Source organism: Sminthopsis crassicaudata, chromosome 5, assembly GCF_048593235.1.
Source record: "Sminthopsis crassicaudata isolate SCR6 chromosome 5, ASM4859323v1, whole genome shotgun sequence".
Classification (NCBI taxonomy): Eukaryota; Metazoa; Chordata; class Mammalia; order Dasyuromorphia; family Dasyuridae; genus Sminthopsis; species Sminthopsis crassicaudata.
In genome coordinates, this window is record NC_133621.1 from 204,208,947 (window position 1) to 204,228,050 (window position 19,104).

The window sequence follows — 19,104 nt, forward strand, 5'->3', positions numbered from 1 at the left end:
AGTAGAGAAAGTTCCTTACCTGGAAGATTCCTATAACCAATGAATTTAGGTATAGTTCTCACCTTAAGATCTAGCCAAGAAAAATAAATAAATTATATATATATATATATATATATATATATGTATATATATATATATATATATATATATATATATATATATATATATATATATATATATATATATATATATATATATATATATATATATATATATATATATATATATCTAAAATTATGAGGGGGTACATTTAGATCCTGAAATATAATTTTAGTCTTATTTCTCTTCTGTCATAGGCTAATTTTTTCTTTAAATAGATGCTACATTATACAATGCATGTATATTGAGTACTGATACTATTTCATTACCATATTTAAGTTTAATGCAGAAATGAGTTCAATGTATTACAGCATAAAATGTGTGTGTGTGAGTGTGTGTGTGTGTGTATGTATCCACACATTTCTAAATATGCTTTATCAGCCTTTCACATAATCTAGATGTGAATGATGTCTCATCTCTTCACCCCTTCTGCCCCATGCTTATATCTGCCTACCCCAATTAGGAAATATGAAATATACTAAGTTTGAATGCTGGTTTTTTTTTTTTAACTTCTTCTAATATAGTTCTTTTTCCTTTCTGCTCTTAAGACTATAAACTTGAAACAACACAATCCCCAGCACTAGTTTTTCTTATTTATTTCTCTCTGGAACCCTTAATGATATTAGAATTTCAAACAGTTATTGTGTCTTCTCTATATATAGATTATAAAGCACTTCATCAATTAAAACACTTAAAATTTTCAAATTTATTTCCATTTCACTACTGGGATTGCATTTCAAAGTTTCAGCTCACCTCTGGTCTTTTTATCAGGAATATATTAAAGTCTTATTAGATTAAAAGTCTATTTACTTTTCTACAAGGTTATATATAGCCTTACAGGGTAATTTATTTTGAATTGTAAGCCTTTATTATTTACCTTCTGGAATTTTGTGATTCTCTTTTAGACAATTATTACCAAGTCTTAGGCTGTAGTTCCTTACTGACTTCTTACATTTTGCTTTAAATTTTTGATCTGAGGAAGCTCTGGGTTTTGACTATAACATTCCTTGGAATTTTCATTTTGGGATTTCTTTGGGAGGTGAATTGGTGCATTCTATTTTCAATTTGCTTTGAGGCATCAGTGTTCAAATCTGGCCATAGATACTTACTAGCGGTATGACCCTGAACAATCACTTTTTGTTTGCCTTAAGTTTCCTTGTAAAATAGGAATAATAATAACACCTACCCTTCCAGGGTTGTTATAAGGATAAAATGAGATAACAACATTGCCTGGCACATAGTAAACACTATATAAATATAGTTATTATTGTTATGATGAGTCTGAATAATTTTCTTTTGATTCCTTGAAACATGACAACCAAAAAGAAATTGGGGGGAGAGAAGGAGTAGGATGGGAAAGGTCATGCTTCTCAGGGAATCTCATAATTCTTATAGTTTTGATTTTTTCCTTTTCCTTTTTTAGCAAGGGATTCAGGGTTAATTGACTTGCCCAGGGTTACATAGCTATTAAGTGTTAAGTATCTGAGATTGGATTTGAACTCAGGTCTTCCATTCCTCTATTGGCTGTGTACCACTTAGCTGCTCCCTCATGATTCTTTATGTCTCTATGACTTCTTTTCTAGATTGTTTTTACTAGTAAAGTATTTTACATTTTCTATTTTCTCAATTTTAAAATTTTGGTTCTAATATTTCTTTTTGTCTCTCAGAATTATTAAAAATTCTCCTAGCTCTGTTAATTTTACATAGAATCAATGATTTGGTTAAGTATTTCCACCTGTTCTAAGCTATTGATTTTTCTGGCAACTTTTTAAAACTGGAGTTGTCATAAAATTTTTTTTACTTGTTTCAATCAGTCAAAATCTACCTTCTTCTCCTTTCATTCTTATCTCAAACTTTCCCCCACCCCAACAATACAAGAAAATATAACCCATTAGAAATATGAAGAGTCAATCAAAGCAAAAGTCCACATTAGCCATGTCAAGAACAAATTTGTTCTATTCTACACTCTTAGTTTTTTATCTTCTTTTCAGGAAGTGGATAGTTATTTTATTATAAGCCCTCTAGAATCATGTCTGGTCTTTTATCCTGGTAAGAGGATACAATAATATTCCATTATATTTGTATGCCAAACATGCTCAATAATTCTACAATTTATGGGCAGCTCTTAAGATTTCCATTCTTTGCTACCTCAAAAAAACTATAAACATTTTGTATATTCTTAAAGTTTGTTTCATTGAGTTAATCCCTCTCTTAGTCTACTCTCTAATATCCGTCCACTCTAACCCACACTCCTTTCCCCCTACTTTTCTATTGAGTGAAATGTATTTCTATAACCAGAACACAGTGTTTATGTATTGTTTCCTATTTTGATCAGTTCAAATGAGTCCCCCCTCCTTGTGGTATAGACTGCTTCTTTTGTGTTCATTTGAGAGATGATCTCCATTCTTTCTCTCCCTTCTTTATCTCTTCCAATATATTCTTCGCTACTCTTTTAAGATCATCAAAATATATATAATATATTTATATATAATCATTCATATACATATATATATAATTCATATATATATATATATATATATATATATATATATATATATATAAATCATTCATATATATAATCATATCAATATAATCATTCCTAGGTCTTCTGTCAAATTAAACTCTGTGACCACTGATGATAATCTGAGGGACTACATGTATCTTCTTTATAGAAGAATGTAAACAGTTTAACCTTGATTATTATCCTATATGTTTTCATAATCATACAGACCATTTTATGCTTCTCCTCTGTTTGAAAGTCAAATTCTCTACTCCGTTCTGGTCTCATCAGAAATGCTTGGAAGTCTTCTATTTCATTAAATAGTTCTCAATCCCACTCCCATTCCACAGCATTTACATTCAGCTTTGCTAGATGAGTTATTCCTGGCTGTAGCCCAAATCTTTTGCCTTCTGGAATATCATATTCCAAGATCTCCAATCCTTCATTTTGATGGCTGCTAAATCATGTGGAATCCTAATCGTGGCTCCTTATAACTTGAATTTTTTCTGCTATTTGCAATAATTTTCTTTTTATTTGGAAGCACTGAATTTTACCTTATTATGTTTTTGAGAATTTTCACTTTGGCTTTTTTTCAGGAGGTGACTTGTGGATTTTATTTCTATTTTGCTCTCTGATTCTATGAGATATGGGGAGTTTTTTTGTTTTTAAAGATTTCTTGAAATTGGATGTCTAAATGTGTTGGTCATGGTATTCAGATAGTCCAATGATTCTTAAATTTTTTCTCTTTGATGTGTTTTCCAGGTCAGTTGTTTTTGCTATAAGATACCTCACATTTTCTTTTATATTTTCAGTCTTTTGATTGTTTTAAAATTTCTTGTCTCAAAGGGTCACTGGCTTCTGTTTAGTCCGCTCTAATTTAGAGAGTGTTTGTTACTTGGAAAAGTATATCTATTGTGCCAAGCTATTCATTTCCTTTCTAATTTTTTTCTTCTATAGCTCTCATTTCTTCTCTAATATTCTCCTCACGCATTCTCATTTCATTCATAGATACATTTTTCACTCTTTTTAAATCTTGCTTCACTCATCAGGAATTCTAGCTGCATTTTTGCCAAGCTGTGACCTAGAACTGAGTAGCAGACAACAAAACTGTTAATTCATATTTGCCTACCTTCAAGTGCCTCCAGTATAGGTCTAAAGTCTCCTACCCTATTCTCAGCATTCACAGATAGTTTTGTCTGTTTCTATATGCTAAGATGCACTGGATAAATGACTCACTGTGATCTTTTCTGGATTTCCCCACCAGGTCTTGGTTTTATTTGTTTTACAGAACTGCTAGAAGAGTTATGTGGAAGGAAGCTTGTCTTACTTCATCTTGGCTCTACGTGATTTTTTTTTTTAACTTTTATCTTTTATTCCCCTTTTTTTCCTAGTAACTTTACTAATTCTATTGACCAAGTCTTCTCTTCTTGGAAACTTTCACCATATTTCCTGTTTGAGGAAAACCTCAGCATTCTCTTCAAATATTCACTCTGCTCTATTCTATATATCCAATTAGTTACCAAATCCTGTTGATTCTACTTCCACAACATCTGATGACTATCACATTTTATCTAGACAATTACAAGACCCTTTTCATTGGTCTCCCTGCCTCAAGTCTCTCACCACAGCAGTTCAATCTATGCAATGCTGCCAACATGACATGCCAACTTAAGCACAAAAATGGCCATGCCAGTAGCCTACTCAATAAAGATTCAAGACTCCCTTTTGCCTCTAAGAACTGTTTAGCTTTTAAAACCTTTCCCAACTTGGTCCTAAACTATTTTCCAGCTTCATCATACAAGATAAATATATCTGTAATTCAACTAAAATGACCTTCCTTGTATTTCTCACATAAACTGCTTCATCAGCATTGTTCTGGGCCTTTTTACCTTGATGTTTTAGATTTCCCTCTCTTCCTTCAAGATGCCGCTTAAACATTACCTTCTATATGAAACTTTTCCTGATTCCAGTTGGTGGCATCTTCTTTCCCAAATTGCCTTGAATATTTACTTATTTGTCTTTATTCCCTTCATATCTATGCAATCGTGCTGTCTATATCTCTCTCTTATATGTCATACATACCCACAGAGACATGTAAAATATTGCTTATTTCCCTCCTCCTATTTCCCCCCATTTCATGTATTTGCTATTTATTTAAATTTGAAATTTAAGTTTTTTGCAAGTAGAAATTCTTTCAAATTTTTTTTTGTATTTCTACCACCCGGGACAAGGCCTAGAACATAGAATGAGGTCATTCTAGCTTTTAAATCAATGCTGGAATGAATGTTATCAAGCTACATTCCTTTGTATCCTTAAACATCATCATCTTAGCCAATCATGCTAGTGATAATTTTTAATAAGAATATGTAGTTCTCTACTTACAATATCTTTTAAGATAAATAATCATTACCAAAGATCTCTAAAAATGAGATCCAAATATTAGAAATATGAATTTTTAAAAAAATTGATATTTTATCATGTTCTCTCATCTGGATTTAAGCATTAGAAAGGTACCTTTCCTGACTTGACAAAAAGATAATAATTTATCTTTGTCCTTTGTCTCTTCTTTCCTTTCACAGCCTAAATCCTAGTGGAGAAAAATCTCTTACATTCTCCTTCTCCCAAACCCTGAAAACCTAGCTTCTAATTTACCATCCCAATGAAACTCCATTTCTTCTTCAAAATAACAAATTTTCTCTTTATTACTAAATCTGAGGGCTTTTCTTTACTCACTACTCAATTTTTCTTTTTAGAATGTTGACAATTTGACCATCCTCTACTTTTCAAAACTGCCTTCTCTATGGTGTTTGAGGACACTGCTCTGCCAGGGTTCTCTTACTCCCTATAGAACCAATCTGTTTCCTTTTTGAGTTTCCAGATTTAGCTCTCTCCTGGGTACCAATCCTTCATTTATCCTAATAGGTATATTCACATGACACCTCAAATCTGACATGTCCCTAAATCTTTTAACTTCTCTATTTCTTAAAAGGGACACTGTTACTCTCTTAGCAACCCAGATTTACAATCTTAGAGACAATTCTCCTCTCCTCATTCTCACTCAGACCAAATCAGTTACAAAATCTTGTTGATTCCATCTCCTATCTGTCTTCTTTTCTCCACTCACACCATAATTACTCTAGTTCAAGCCCTCATTACCTCATACTTAGGCTATTAGAACAGACTCCTAATAGGACTCCCTTGATCTCATCTCCTTCCTCTCTAAAGTATAGGTCTGATCATGTCACTTCCACATTTAAGAAGCTTCAGTAGTAGGGGGCAACTAGGTGGCGCAGTGGATAGAATACCAGCCTTGAATTCAGGAGGACCCGAGTTCAAATGTGGCCTCAGACACTTAATACTTCCTAGCTGTGTGACCCTGGGCAAGTCACTTAACCCCAGCCTCAGGGAAAAAAAAAAAAAGAAGAAGCTTCAGTAGCACCATAAAAACTACTGCTCTGTTTGGCATTTAAGGTTCTAAATCATCTGGCTCTAATAAATCTTTTCAGGTTGATTATGCATTGGTCTCCTCATTATTCTATATACTCTACAAGGAATGGCCTACTTGCTACTCCCTGTATGTGACTATCTCTCATCATCTTGTCTTTGAACATGAAGTCTCCCACATAATGCTCTCTCTTCTCACTTGCAATCCTTAAACTCTTCTCCAAGGCTCACCTCAAGTGCCCTCTTATTTGAAGGGAATTTTTCTGATTCATATTTATGTTTTACCATCAAAACTATTTTAAATTCTTTATTTATCATTCATAACATATCAAATAGTCATCCCATAGAATATAAACTCCTTATTAGCAGAGACTGCTTCACATTTGTATTTGCATTAATAACTGCTAGTGCAATGTCTGGCACACAGAACACATTAGTAATCACTTGCTAACTGATTTAACAAAAATCAAGAAGAGATTCTGGTTGTCAGTAAAAAATGAGAAAAGGAAAAAAAAATCCAAGTTGAAATTTAAGCATCAATTAAATGCATTTAAATATGTCTTCCTTTATCTACTATAAAAGGCATTTCTTACCTTGCAAACTTCTCTTTTGAGAAAATCAGATGCAGTTTCCTTCCTAGAAAAAAAGATAGAAAAGTTGGATACATTAGTTACTAAATAGTAAATCTTTTGACTATATTAAATGATATTAACCTCATATTAGATTCCATATTTTTTCTTCTAAAAGTTAGGAAAAATACCCATTATAGCAGTTTTAATAATATAAATTTATTTTATACTAATTAATTGCTGTCATTTTACAAAATTCAGACACTTAAATCCGTATGCTATTTATAAATAACTTCATCTCATCAATAAAATGAGTACTTGAATGAAGTGATCTATCTGTAAGATCCCTTCTAGCTCCAATATTATGTTCCCATGAATTATTTATCAGAGTTAGCTCTAAACACTGTTACTGAGAAAGTCTCTAAGGTAGACATTAATACTGTTGCATAACAGTATTATATATAATATATACATATATACATATATATATATATATATATATATATATATATATATATATATATATATATATATATATATATATATCACAGGCTTTTACTCGACTTGGAATTAGGTTTTTTCCAGTTCACTTTTAATTGAAAGAAAAACCTCAAAAAAAAATTACAGATTTTAAAGTATGCTGAAGCAAGTATTAGCATTATACACTCAATCAGGAAACATACTCTACAGCTATAAGCTTGGATAAGAGCCAAATGCAAAATGAGTTACTTTTAAAATATTTGATATAGTTTTATTTATATTAGACATCTCTTTACTGCCAATAAGAATGAGCAGTATTTGACCATACTTACTAATATGACTGAAAAGCAACAGCTGCATTTTACTTCATCACAAATTAACAATTTCATCTCTTTTGCACTGGATTCCCCTCTTTCTTGTTATCATTCCTGAAATAAAGATACCAATAAGAAGATTGTTATCTTTGAAAATGTTTGGCAGAATCATCATCAAAATCATCATTGAGCTTTCATTATGTACAATACTTATAGAACTTTAAAACTAACTGGAAAATTATTAAAATTTTCCTTGGTCACCTTTAAAAAGAAAAACATTATTGAACCACCATAAACTCAAAAAAGTGAAAAAAAATAGGATGGTAAAGTTTTAGACAGGGATCGTATTCAACATGTTCAAGGATCTAGTGCAGGGATCCAAAAAATTAAACTTAAAGACCTTCAGACATTAAACTGATGAAATTCAATCAATTCAGATTACTACCTGTGGATTTCAGGGGTTTAGTGTAGATTTTAAGTGGTAAGAGTTCTATTCCTGTTAACTTATTTATCCTTTTAAAAAATTTCAACAGTATTTTATTTTTCCAACTACAAATATAGACATATTGCTACAAATCTACAAAGTTATATTTCACTATGCATTTTTGTAAGATTTTTTTTTCTCCTTTCTTCCCTCCCCAATACAGCAAACAATCTGATACAAGTTATACATATGCAATCACTTTAAACATATTTCTATATTAATCATATTGTGAAATAAAAATTAGAACAAAAGGGAAAAACCATGAGAAAAAAAAAAAGCAAAGAAAGGGTGAAAATAATATACTTTGATCTGCATTCAGTCTGCATAGTTCTCTCTATGGATAAGAGTTTCCTGTCTATCAGAATGTATTTCTGAGAAGTGCTATGTAATGTTCTGTTGTCTCCAGAAATTGCTGATCGCTCTCTGGGAGGAGATCTGCTGTCTCAACTCAATCTCCAGGCCAGACTCTTCTTCCTGTAGCGAGCCGTTCCAACTCTGACCTAGAGTAGACTCCTCTTCCTCTCCAAAAGTACAGGATTGCTGGACTTGCGAATCCACCCAATCCAGAACTGATTTTCCAGACTCTAACTTCTTCTTTTATCCTCCCAGAGAATGGGCGTGGAATAACTCAGGGGCTTGTGAGAAAAATACTCAACCAATGAACTTGTTCCTCTTAAACATGTAAATTCCTCCCCAGAAGTCCAAAGAGGTAAACTCCCCTTAAAGGACAGAACCAAAAGGTGTGAACTAGAGAATTGTTAAGTACCAACTTAGCACTTAGTAAGAACCTAACATCTCATTATCTCATTAGCACTTAATAAGAACCTAACTGTGCTAAGTCTATCATAGTTGACCACTATGTAACCTTGCTATTAATCGTGTACAATCTTCTCCTAGTTCTGCTGACTTCACTCAGCATCAGTTCTTTTAAGTCTTTTCAGGCCTTTCTAAAATCAGCCTGCTCATCAATTTTTACAGAACAATAATATTCAGTAACAACAAAATGTTATACCATAATTTATTCAGCCATTCCCCAACTGATGGGCATCCTCTCAATTTCCAGTTCCTTGCTACCACCAAAAGAACAGTTACAAACATTTTTGTATATGTGGGTCCTTCCCCTCTTTTATGATCTCTTTGGGATACAGACCCAATAGTGATATTACTGGATCAAAGGGGATCACAGTTTTATAGCCATTTGAACATAGTTCCAAATTGTTCTCCAGAATGGCCAGATCAGTTCACAACTCCATCAACAATGTATTAGTGTCCTAGTTTTTGGAAAGCAATTTTGATGGAATGATAAAAATTATAAACTGGATTGTAATAGGTTAAGAAAAAAGAAGAGAGTGTGGAAATACCTATTATAGATGAATATTTCAAAGAGTTTAGCTACAAAGGATTGAAGAAATATAAGACTGGATAGGTGATAGAGGGATTAAGTTAGTGTTTTTTGAGGATTGGGGAGGTATGGACATTTTTATAGATGGTAGAGAATAAGGAAGCAGAAAGAAACTCATTGAAAATAAATGAAAAAAGAAATGGGCATACAAAAAAAGACAGTCATTGTCCTCAAGGAGCTCACAATCTAATGGAGGAGACAATATGCAAAACAAATATAAACAAATGCAAACAGAAAGAAGACACTAGAAATAAGAAGTATTGGTTAAGACTTTCTATAGAAAACAGGATTTTAGCTAAGATGTAAAAGAGGTGAGAGAAGCTAAAAAGCAGAGGAAGAGGGAGAGCATCCCAGGCATGGAAGGCAGCCACAGCTGAGAGATGAAATGTTTTATCTGAGGAACGATCAAAGAGGTCAGTGTAACTGGAACGGAGTGTACATAGCAGGTGGACAGGTAGGAGAAGCTAGATAATAGAAGGGCTTTGAAATGTCAAAGAGAGGATTTTGTATGAACCTGGAGGAGACAGGAAGCCAATAAAGTTTGGGAGGGAGTGAGCAGAAGGGAGGCAGATGCCATATGCTTTGTGCTTTAGGAAAGGCTTAAGGAAAATACTGTGGTGGCTGAATGGTAGCCTAGGAGAGAGGACATATAAATCTGCATTATCAAAAGAGAGAATAAGGAACATTGGGCAGTTACTGAAAAGATGAAATTGGCAGGTCTTTGCAATAGATTAGATGGGGGCAGGGGATGTGAGAGATAATAAGTTGAAGATAGAGCTTAGGTTAATTTCTCTACTATATAGCTAGTTTCACATTTTTTCTACTATTCTGTTTGGATTGAAATCTGCATTAATAGCGTCCCCATTCATCAACATACAATAAAATCAAACATTTAAAGAAATCAAAGACATGCAGCCATCAGTGGGTCACATGATCAGCAAGATGGTATTCTAGACATTTTCCTCTTCCTTAGGATTCTAAAAATTTCCCCCAAATTAGAATAATGCAAAGGTAAAATAATTGTAGCAGTCACTGAAGAACAAGTCAATAAGATAACTGAAAAAGTACTAATTGACAAATAATCAACTTAGAAGGCTAATTCTTGAAGTGCTCACTCAGCAATCCTCTCCTATAGCTCCATGGTCTAGCAGGGTAGCAGAACCTGACCCATAGACTTGTGCTTTGGGATCCACTCAGTTGATTTCCTTGTTGCTGCTTCAAGACTTTCACTCCACCATTCGATGTGAAGAAGCAGGAGATCCTAACTCAGCCTTACTCCATGTAGATCAGAGGACTCACAGGAAAATCAAGTACTTTCTTCCTGGGGTGATAGGAATAGGGGCAGGTTGCCATGGTGGTGAATGCTACACCAAGAATGAAGGAAAAAGAATTAACATGCAGTTGGGATAAATTCTATCCCCCTAGAAGTCACACTAGGGAGTCACTGCAGCCTGAATTTGGAAAATCCCTGAAAAGTGAATTTCCCAAGAGACTATGAAGCAGCTTTGAGGCCTGTCCTTCTAGGCATCTGTCATCAGGGGAGAAGTCAAAGTGTGGGCTACAGGAGAATATTAGAAGACAAGACCAAAAACACCACCACATATATATTGAGAACTTTGTGCCAAGTGCTCTGCTAACATTGGAGATACAAAGAAAGGTAATCTTAAAATAAAATGTGTAAAAGTAGTCTAAGAATCATAAGTCTTCCAGAAAAGCACAATAAAATAAAGCTTTCATTCCATTCTTCACCAAATAATACAAGAAAATTCCTTCTGAAGTAGGAGAAATAGAGAGTAAAATACAGATTGGGAATCCCCGGGAAGCGAGTATGGATAAACCCTAAGCTTAATTCATCAAGAGATATAGCAGAAAAATGTTAAACCTTTAATGTCAAACAATCTCTGGCAGATAAGAGAAATCTCTTCTATCTTAGAAAATTAGTTCAAACTATTCAAGACCATTTGTGTACATAAAATCAAAGGATTTCTGGAATGGGTATGCTAAAAAAAACAAAGATTTATTTGCAGTTCAAAATTTCTAAAACATTTAACAAAAATTGGAATTAATCAATGACATTTAACTGAATGAAAAAATTTGAGTCTCCCCAAAAAGGCAGCAAAGCTGAGCAAGTAAATGAAACTATGGCAAATAAAAGAAACATGAAAAAAAAATCAAATAAATAACAACAAGAAAAGACTACAAAGTGAAATCGATGCTTTTATTGTCTATGTCTAGTCAAGGCATTAAAAAAAAAGTCATTACCTCACTGGCCCTCAACCAAAGAGAAAATATCTATGAGCAAAAGAATCTAACAGGCAAAGGAGCTGAGGGAGTTTTTTTTTTTTTTTTTTAAGTCAGAAAAAAAATTTAATTACTATTTCTTGGATTGAAATCTACATTCCCTCATATGAGTCAATATCTGAGGGGTGGGGGACAAGTGTTAGGGATAGCAAAATACAGAAGCAAAATACGCCATCAGGAAGAGAGAAAAAAAAACAAAAAAAGTTGGAGAGAGAAGAAACACGTACCTGGAACAAACTCAAAAGGAGATGTGGGACTACAGTTTTTTTAAAAAAATATCTAACTCTGTAATTGTAGGCTTTGGGAGAATAGAACAATGGGCAATGGCCCATAAATCAGGTCTTACTCATATAGAGGAAATTCTCTGGAAGCACTGAAACATATTTCACATAAAATGATATATGTGTAAAGGGAACAGGATGTTTAGAAACAATCAGAATTCAGGGATTCTTATGCTAAGCAAGGCCCTGGGCTAATGTGGACAAACAAGAAGACATAAGGAGGATATGAATAAGGGGTTAAGAAGTAAAATATATGCACTGACCTTAGAATGAACAAGTGGACAATGACAAGGTAAGGAATAGAAAGAGGACCCTTGACAAAAACAAACAAAAAAATTTGGAAAACAATCTGGTAGAAATTAGGTTTAGACTAAAATTTAATATGGCAATAAGATCTAAATGGACATATGACATGGGTATGAAATTCAGACTACCTTCCACTAAACTAGAATGTTTCTTTCAATAACTTTCTAGAACTGCAAATCTTTTAAAAGAAGGAAGGCACTGCCAAAAAATTTTTTAAAGTACATGAGAAAAGGAATGTGATAACAATTGCATAAAGAATGGATGGAAGAGAGAACAAAGCCTTTTGTCTTCCAGGAATACCACTTTACATGAGGGTCACTGAGGGAAACACGTACAACAGACAATGAAGCAATGTCATTATTAAAAATATATGGAAAAATTGGTAATGTGATCTTATGGATAGAGAGCTAAACTTTAAAATTAAAAGGACCCAGACTCAAACTCTGCCTCTGCCTCTGTTACTATGTAACTACAGACAAGTCACAAACTTTGTTACATATTGAATCCTATAAGTAGGATTCAATCTGTATATGTGCTATTGAGCTGCATTTACAAGCAGCATAGCTTACCGGAATAAGGAGATGATAGTCTGTTTATACCATGGCACAGCCAGAACATATCTGTGATAGTGTATATAGTTCTGAGTCTAGCAGTTTTGGAAGGTCATGGATATAATGGACAAGATGCAGAGAAGGGGAGCCAGGATGATGAAGGACCTTGAGTCCAAGACATATAAGAATAAACGTAGAGCTTTAGCTAAAAGAACACAGACTCAGACAGAGCTAGCTAACTAAGCCATACCAAAAGACATTTATTTAGCAAATAGAATGCGCCATCCACTGGGCATTACAAGCAAATAAATACAAGTAAAAAGAAAGTTCCTAACCTCAAGGAGCTTACATTCTAATGAGAAAAAAACAACACATAAAGGGGAAGTAGAGAGGTGTGTAAGCAAAGAATTCTTCATCTTCTTAAGGGGAAAATCAGACCAGTATACTTAAAGCAGGTACTGATCTAACTGTACTACTTTGACCCCAACAGGAACCTGGGGAGACAATGAGTTACACTTGTCTAAAACTATCTGAACACTCATCCACTTCCCTCCATCTCTTGTACATAGTCCTATAAGGGTTGTCTCTTTCCCAAATGTTACTCTGACAAGCCAAGGCCTGGTTCTGGTCCCTAATTATTACATTTATTTCTGGCTTCCACATTTTCTGTTCAGAGCAAAGGTTGGCTTTAAGTGCAGTTGCTAGAATGCATGGTGCCTTGCCTGGTGCAGCTTTTTTTTCCTGGTCTCTAATGGAGGGGTTCTGAAACCTTTTTTTGTGTATCATGGACCTCTTTGGGCATCAAAGATATCATTTTCATTACAATTAAGCAAACTTACAAACTCAAGGAAATCCTGAACTCTTTACTCAACTCCACAAAATCAAAATATGCCTATGGACCTCTTTTCAGAATACTAATGACAATAATAACAGCAACAATAACAACTAGCATTTATATAACATCTCAGTGCCAGGCACAGTGCTAATAATGGCTTCATAAGCATTATTTGAATAAAAATAAAATATACCCAATTACAAAGAAAAGCTATCCAAAAAGTATTCAAAATATCTTTTTCACAGCTTTCAAATTGCTTTTCTACTTGGCTTCTGACCATATTTTTAAGCAGATTTGGACTAGAGTAACTTCTGTCTCATGTTTTTTAGCACTAGTTTTTCTGGAGCCCTTTCCAAAGATTTCCTGGAGTTTATGTGGAAGACTATGCTTCACAGATTTTTACATTGCCATCTTTTCCCTAAGTTTTAGCATTAAATTTTTTTGGAAAAAAAATTTTTTTGGTGAGCAAGTGAAAAAACTGAGTTATATTTTACTTTAGTAAGTAAAACATATCCATTTGCTTATGAAATATTTTCTTCGAGTTCTGAAGTGAGAACCTAAATTCCACAATGTACAGTTTTAAAATTTCAAAATATCTCAAATTTTTTTACATATACAAATATCAGATAATCATGTTTAAAGTGGAATTTAAAGATTAGGGATTGTTATAGTTCTTCTAGATTTTCATTATTTCAAATTATTATTTGAGTATCATCTATACGTGCAATTTGCATGCTTCAAGTAACGTGAAAGAGCACATTCTTATCACTGCATTACTCCAAAGCCTTCAGTGATTTGCCAATATTTAGCAAATACAGTCAAACTTCCTTAGGATAAAAGGTAAAAGATGCATCTGGATAAGCAATGACATTGGATGCAAAGGGCCCCTACTTTTCAAAGAATGAAAATTAAAACAAGAACAGGAAAAACAGGGCTATATAGAATTTCATTTTCCAGCTATGGGCTGAAATACTTCTCTTATATAAAAGGAGGTATACCTTTAGTAAGTAGTCCCATTGAAATATTCCAAAAGCTTTAAATATGAAGTTTGAGACAAGAAACACAAAAGTACTCTAATATTTTGCCAGTGAGTTAAAAGAATGAACACTTTCTAAGTTGGGTACAGCTTTACCAACTCTTTCAAAATGTTTTACTGATTTATGTTTATTCCTAGAACTTTCAGCAAAAAGGTCAGTATTACTAATTGCTTCTTGCAGCTCCAATTCATTAACTGTTACACTATGGAGCACACTTGAGAAATACTTTGGGCACATAGAAACTCTAAAGCCTAACTGTTTCAAACTACTCCCATAAATACAGTATTTTACTTAACCTTCCTTCTAAGAGAGCTTAGTATCTTTCAATATATAAAAGCTTACATTCTTTGCAACTCCTGGGTTAAGTCCAAATTTTGACATTTTGAATGACTAGTATTTGTACAAACTAGTGATGGAAGAGTTGAGCTATATTTAAGCCTGAATGTGCCAAAATGATACAAATGAACAAATTGTTAAGCGACTTCATGGAAAAATATACAAAAGTACTGAATATATAACAGAAAATAGAAAATCTTATCTGCATGAACTGCAGCAACTTTTAAAAAGTCACATTCCTGTGACACAAATCCACAATCTAATAATTCCACAAAATAAGCAAAATTAAGATACAGCATTTCTACATAAAAAGTTTACTTATTAATAAGTACTTGAAATCAAATGGTAAAAATCTGACCATCTACACGAGAATGTGTTTTTTAAATACGAAGATGCTATGGACCTAGCCATGTGCTTTGCACTAGTTCTCTTCTGGCTTTTCCTAATTCACAAAGCCATGTTTTCCAGTGACCAACTCTCCTTTTGATCATATCCCATATATATGTCCTATAATAGTTAATAAGAATTTATCAAATACATATGAGACAGGAATTGGAACTCCTCGAGATATAAAGAAAGGCAAAATAATCCTTGCCTTCAAGGAGTTGACATTCTGATGGAGGAGACAACATGCAAATAACTATACATATATGACATAGAGACACTTATTTTAAGGGGCTCAAGTATTTCCTAAGTGATTTTGTTCTCATTAAATATTAGATATGTTATTCAACAATAAGTATTAATGGAATGCTTCTTCTTAAGTTTGTGTCGTGAGGAACAGATAAAACATGGTCTCTAATCCATTAAGGGGATTAAGATCTAACTTGAGGAATGACAAACAACTATATAAACATACAATTTGACAAAGGCCTAATGTGGTATCTCATGATGGTATGCAGGGAGTCTTGTGTTCCCAAAGTTTTTACACAAAGCATAAAAAAACTTTCAGATCTTATCCAACTGGAAAAATTTTATACAAGTAGTATGTGTGTGTGTGTGTGTGTGTGTGTGTGTGTGTGTCCAACATCCAAAAACTAGCCTACCTAATTTTTGTGAGGCTCATCAAAAAAAGGCTGGCTATAAAACAATGAGTTTTTCTGCCATGGAGGTTCATAAATACCACTTATGAAGTTGTGATATACAAAAGAGTGGCACAAGCTGACACTGATACTCTGACAGATCCGTGTTTCCATGAATGACTGGTGTTTTATGGTCTCCAAAGTATTTTCTATACATTATATCATTTGATCTTCAACAATCCCAAGGGGATAGAGAAATTACATCCATTATTGTAACTAAGAAAATTAGTGCTCAAAGACACTGCTTTACCCAAGTTTATGAAGCAGGTGAGTCAAATGAATAAGTCAAGAACTACAAAGGATCTAAAAACATCATTGTATCCAACCAAATCCCCTCATTTTACAAATGAGGAAAAAAGCTGAACCCTAAGACTTTTCCAAGGCCAGAGCAGTAACTAATGGCTAATCAAGCTGAAATCTTATGATTTCAACTCCTGTATTTTTCCCACTATTCCACAGCTGTCTCTAATATATGAAGTATTAATAGTGAATAATCAAAGACACAACCTAAGAAACTTAAGAGGAAGCTGAAAAGAAACTCACTGAGGCTTAGAGCAGTTGAAAAATGTTTTGCATATGAGATAGCTGTTCTCTAAAAGATAGGTAGATTTGACTGAGAAAAGCATAAGGAAGCAGAGAAGTACAATATATTCTGTGCCTTCCTTCCTGTATATAGTTTGTTTATATATTTTTGCATGTTGTCTCCATTAAACTCCATAACTATCTTGAAGGCAAAGAAAGTCTTCTGACTTTTTGTATTCCCACTACTGGTCACAGTGTGTGGAACATAATGGGGGCTTAATTAATAAATGTTTACTGATATTGATATTGGTATTATGAATGTGAGGAATAACATTAGCAAAAAATATAGTCAAAAGCGGCTAAATATAGGAATTTTCATCTCTCCTTTAAAATGGGGTAGGAAAAAGCCCCTCAGGACCTAGTGTAGCTTCTCAAAGAAATGATGAGGCTGGTTCTGGAATGCTTCTGCCAAAGATCAAATGAATGATGTCTCCATTTCACAAGATCTTCAGTGCAATGTTAAAATTATTTAAAAAAAAAATGCTTCAAATATTTACTACAAAAAACTCCAGACAGAATAGTAAAGGTGCTAACCATAAAGAAATTGGAAGAGGACCAGATCAGTAACTTTTTCATAGCTTTGTCTGGAGAACTGAATTTGTTATCCAAGAAGGGTTAAGAAGTTATGCCAAAAAAGGATAATTTTGGTTATGTGAAATAGAAAAGCTTGCATAAACAATATTAACACAGCATAAAAAGTAAATGGTTGATTAGAAAAAAATTATAGAAAATAATTTTAATATAAATACAATATGTAAGATGTATAAATAACTTAAAAGAACTACTTAAAACCAAAAGTCATTCTCCAATTAATAAATATACAAACAATGTGAACAAATAACTCTCAAAAGAAGAATTGCAAACTATCAGAAATAATGTGAAAGAATGCTGTAGATCAGGAATAATGCAAATCAAAACACCACCAACATTGGCAAAGATGACAAAATTCACTTAACCAAAAAAAAAAAAAAAAAAAAAAAAAAAAAAAGAAAAGGGCAATATATTAGATGAGTATACTAGTATATTTTCCATTATTTTGAAATCTCATTCCTAGAAGATGGGATCTTGAAATATATTCAAAGCGTCTTTAAACTGTCAACTCCACTGTGAATTTCAGATTTTTTTTCCTATGTATTATAAATAATAAGTCAAGTTTAGATCTTCTTCCCAATTTGCTCTTAATGGCTACCATCATCTCTCCAAATTATTCAAGCTTGCAACTTATGTCATCTTTGACACTTCACTGTCTCATATCCTTTATATCCAATCAGCTATCAAATCCTGTCATTTCTATTTTTATAATATGCCATCTAAACATCCTCTTCTCTCTTCCTTCCCTGCCATCCCCTTTGCAAAATTTAGGCCTCTATTGCCACACTCCAGGATTATCACAACATACTGCAGGGGATCTCCCTATCTTAAGTGTATACCCATTCCAATCCAACCACCACTGAGCTATCAAATTGATCTTCCTAAGCGCATTTGGCCATAACACTAGCCCTCTCCCAACTTTTCAATAAATTCCAGTGACTTCCTTTTTCCTCCAGGATTAAATATAAAATTTCTTTGGCTTTTAAATCTCTTCATAAACTAGCCTCTTCCTATATTTTCAGTTTTATACATTACCTCTACGGACTAATTTCCTTGCTGCTTCTTCCAAGCAATCTTCCATTTTCCAATTTTGAGCACAGGCTTTCCTCTATGCCTGAAATTGTTTTTCTCATTTTCCCTGACCTCCTTCAAATTTCAACTAACATTTTACCTTCTGCAAGGAGCCTGTCTCAAATCTTTCTTATCCTTTGTGCCTTCCCTCTACTCTGCCCTTCCCCCCACTGTATTTTGTATGTATTTTGTTTGTACATGGTTATTTATATTGTTGTCCCTCATTAGACTGAATGCCTTGAATGCAAGGACTGTTTTTTCCTTCCTTTGTATCCTTAGGATTTAGCACACCAACCAGCAACATTCCCTTACATATATATTGACGTGAAAAAGGCCTAAGATGGTTAAATATGACAAATTCAACCAGTAATTTTCAAAGATTTCTGACTCATCTGTATTTCCTTCTAACCTTTCTTTTTCTCACACACACAAAAAAATTCTTCAATGATTTTCTTTTCTCTTTCCTTTTTTTGGGGGGAGAGGGGAAGCAGGAAGCGCAACTTTATCCCCCCCTACTTCCAAACCTCACATGCAACACACACATTTGTGCCTTTGTCCTGGATGACCTCCATGTCTGACATGCTCTCCATGGGATTATAAAAATGAAAAATTGCAGTCTATTACCTCAAGTTGCTTAAAATTTAGAAGGTGGGATAAAATGTACACAAGACAAAATGGGATAAAAAGAAAATACAAAATGTGTGCAGTAAGAGGGAGAGAAATATTACAAAAGATAAAATGGACCCCAAATTTAATACAAAGAGATCCACTTAAAGAATATTTAGGAAATACAGATATTTCAATGACCTTAAGCTACCACAAAGTCCAGCTTTTCACAC

At 33.5% G+C, this 19,104-nt stretch overlaps 1 protein-coding gene across 4 annotated transcripts in view; it reads right to left on the reverse strand.

Annotated features, from left to right (window-relative positions):
- The window catches only part of FRS2 (fibroblast growth factor receptor substrate 2), a 106,139-nt gene that overhangs the window by 53,744 nt on the left and 33,291 nt on the right, over nucleotides 1–19,104 (reverse strand). For 3 of the 4 annotated variants that reach the window (XM_074269644.1, XM_074269645.1, XM_074269647.1), the window contains 2 exons: nucleotides 7,425–7,520; nucleotides 6,637–6,679 (listed from right to left, as the gene is read on the reverse strand). The gene's annotated coding sequence lies outside the window, so the exon portion shown is untranslated. Of the gene's footprint in view, nucleotides 1–6,636; nucleotides 6,680–7,424; nucleotides 7,521–8,193; nucleotides 8,495–19,104 lie in introns of those variants that run through there. The other variant, XM_074269646.1, reaches the window with a different exon arrangement.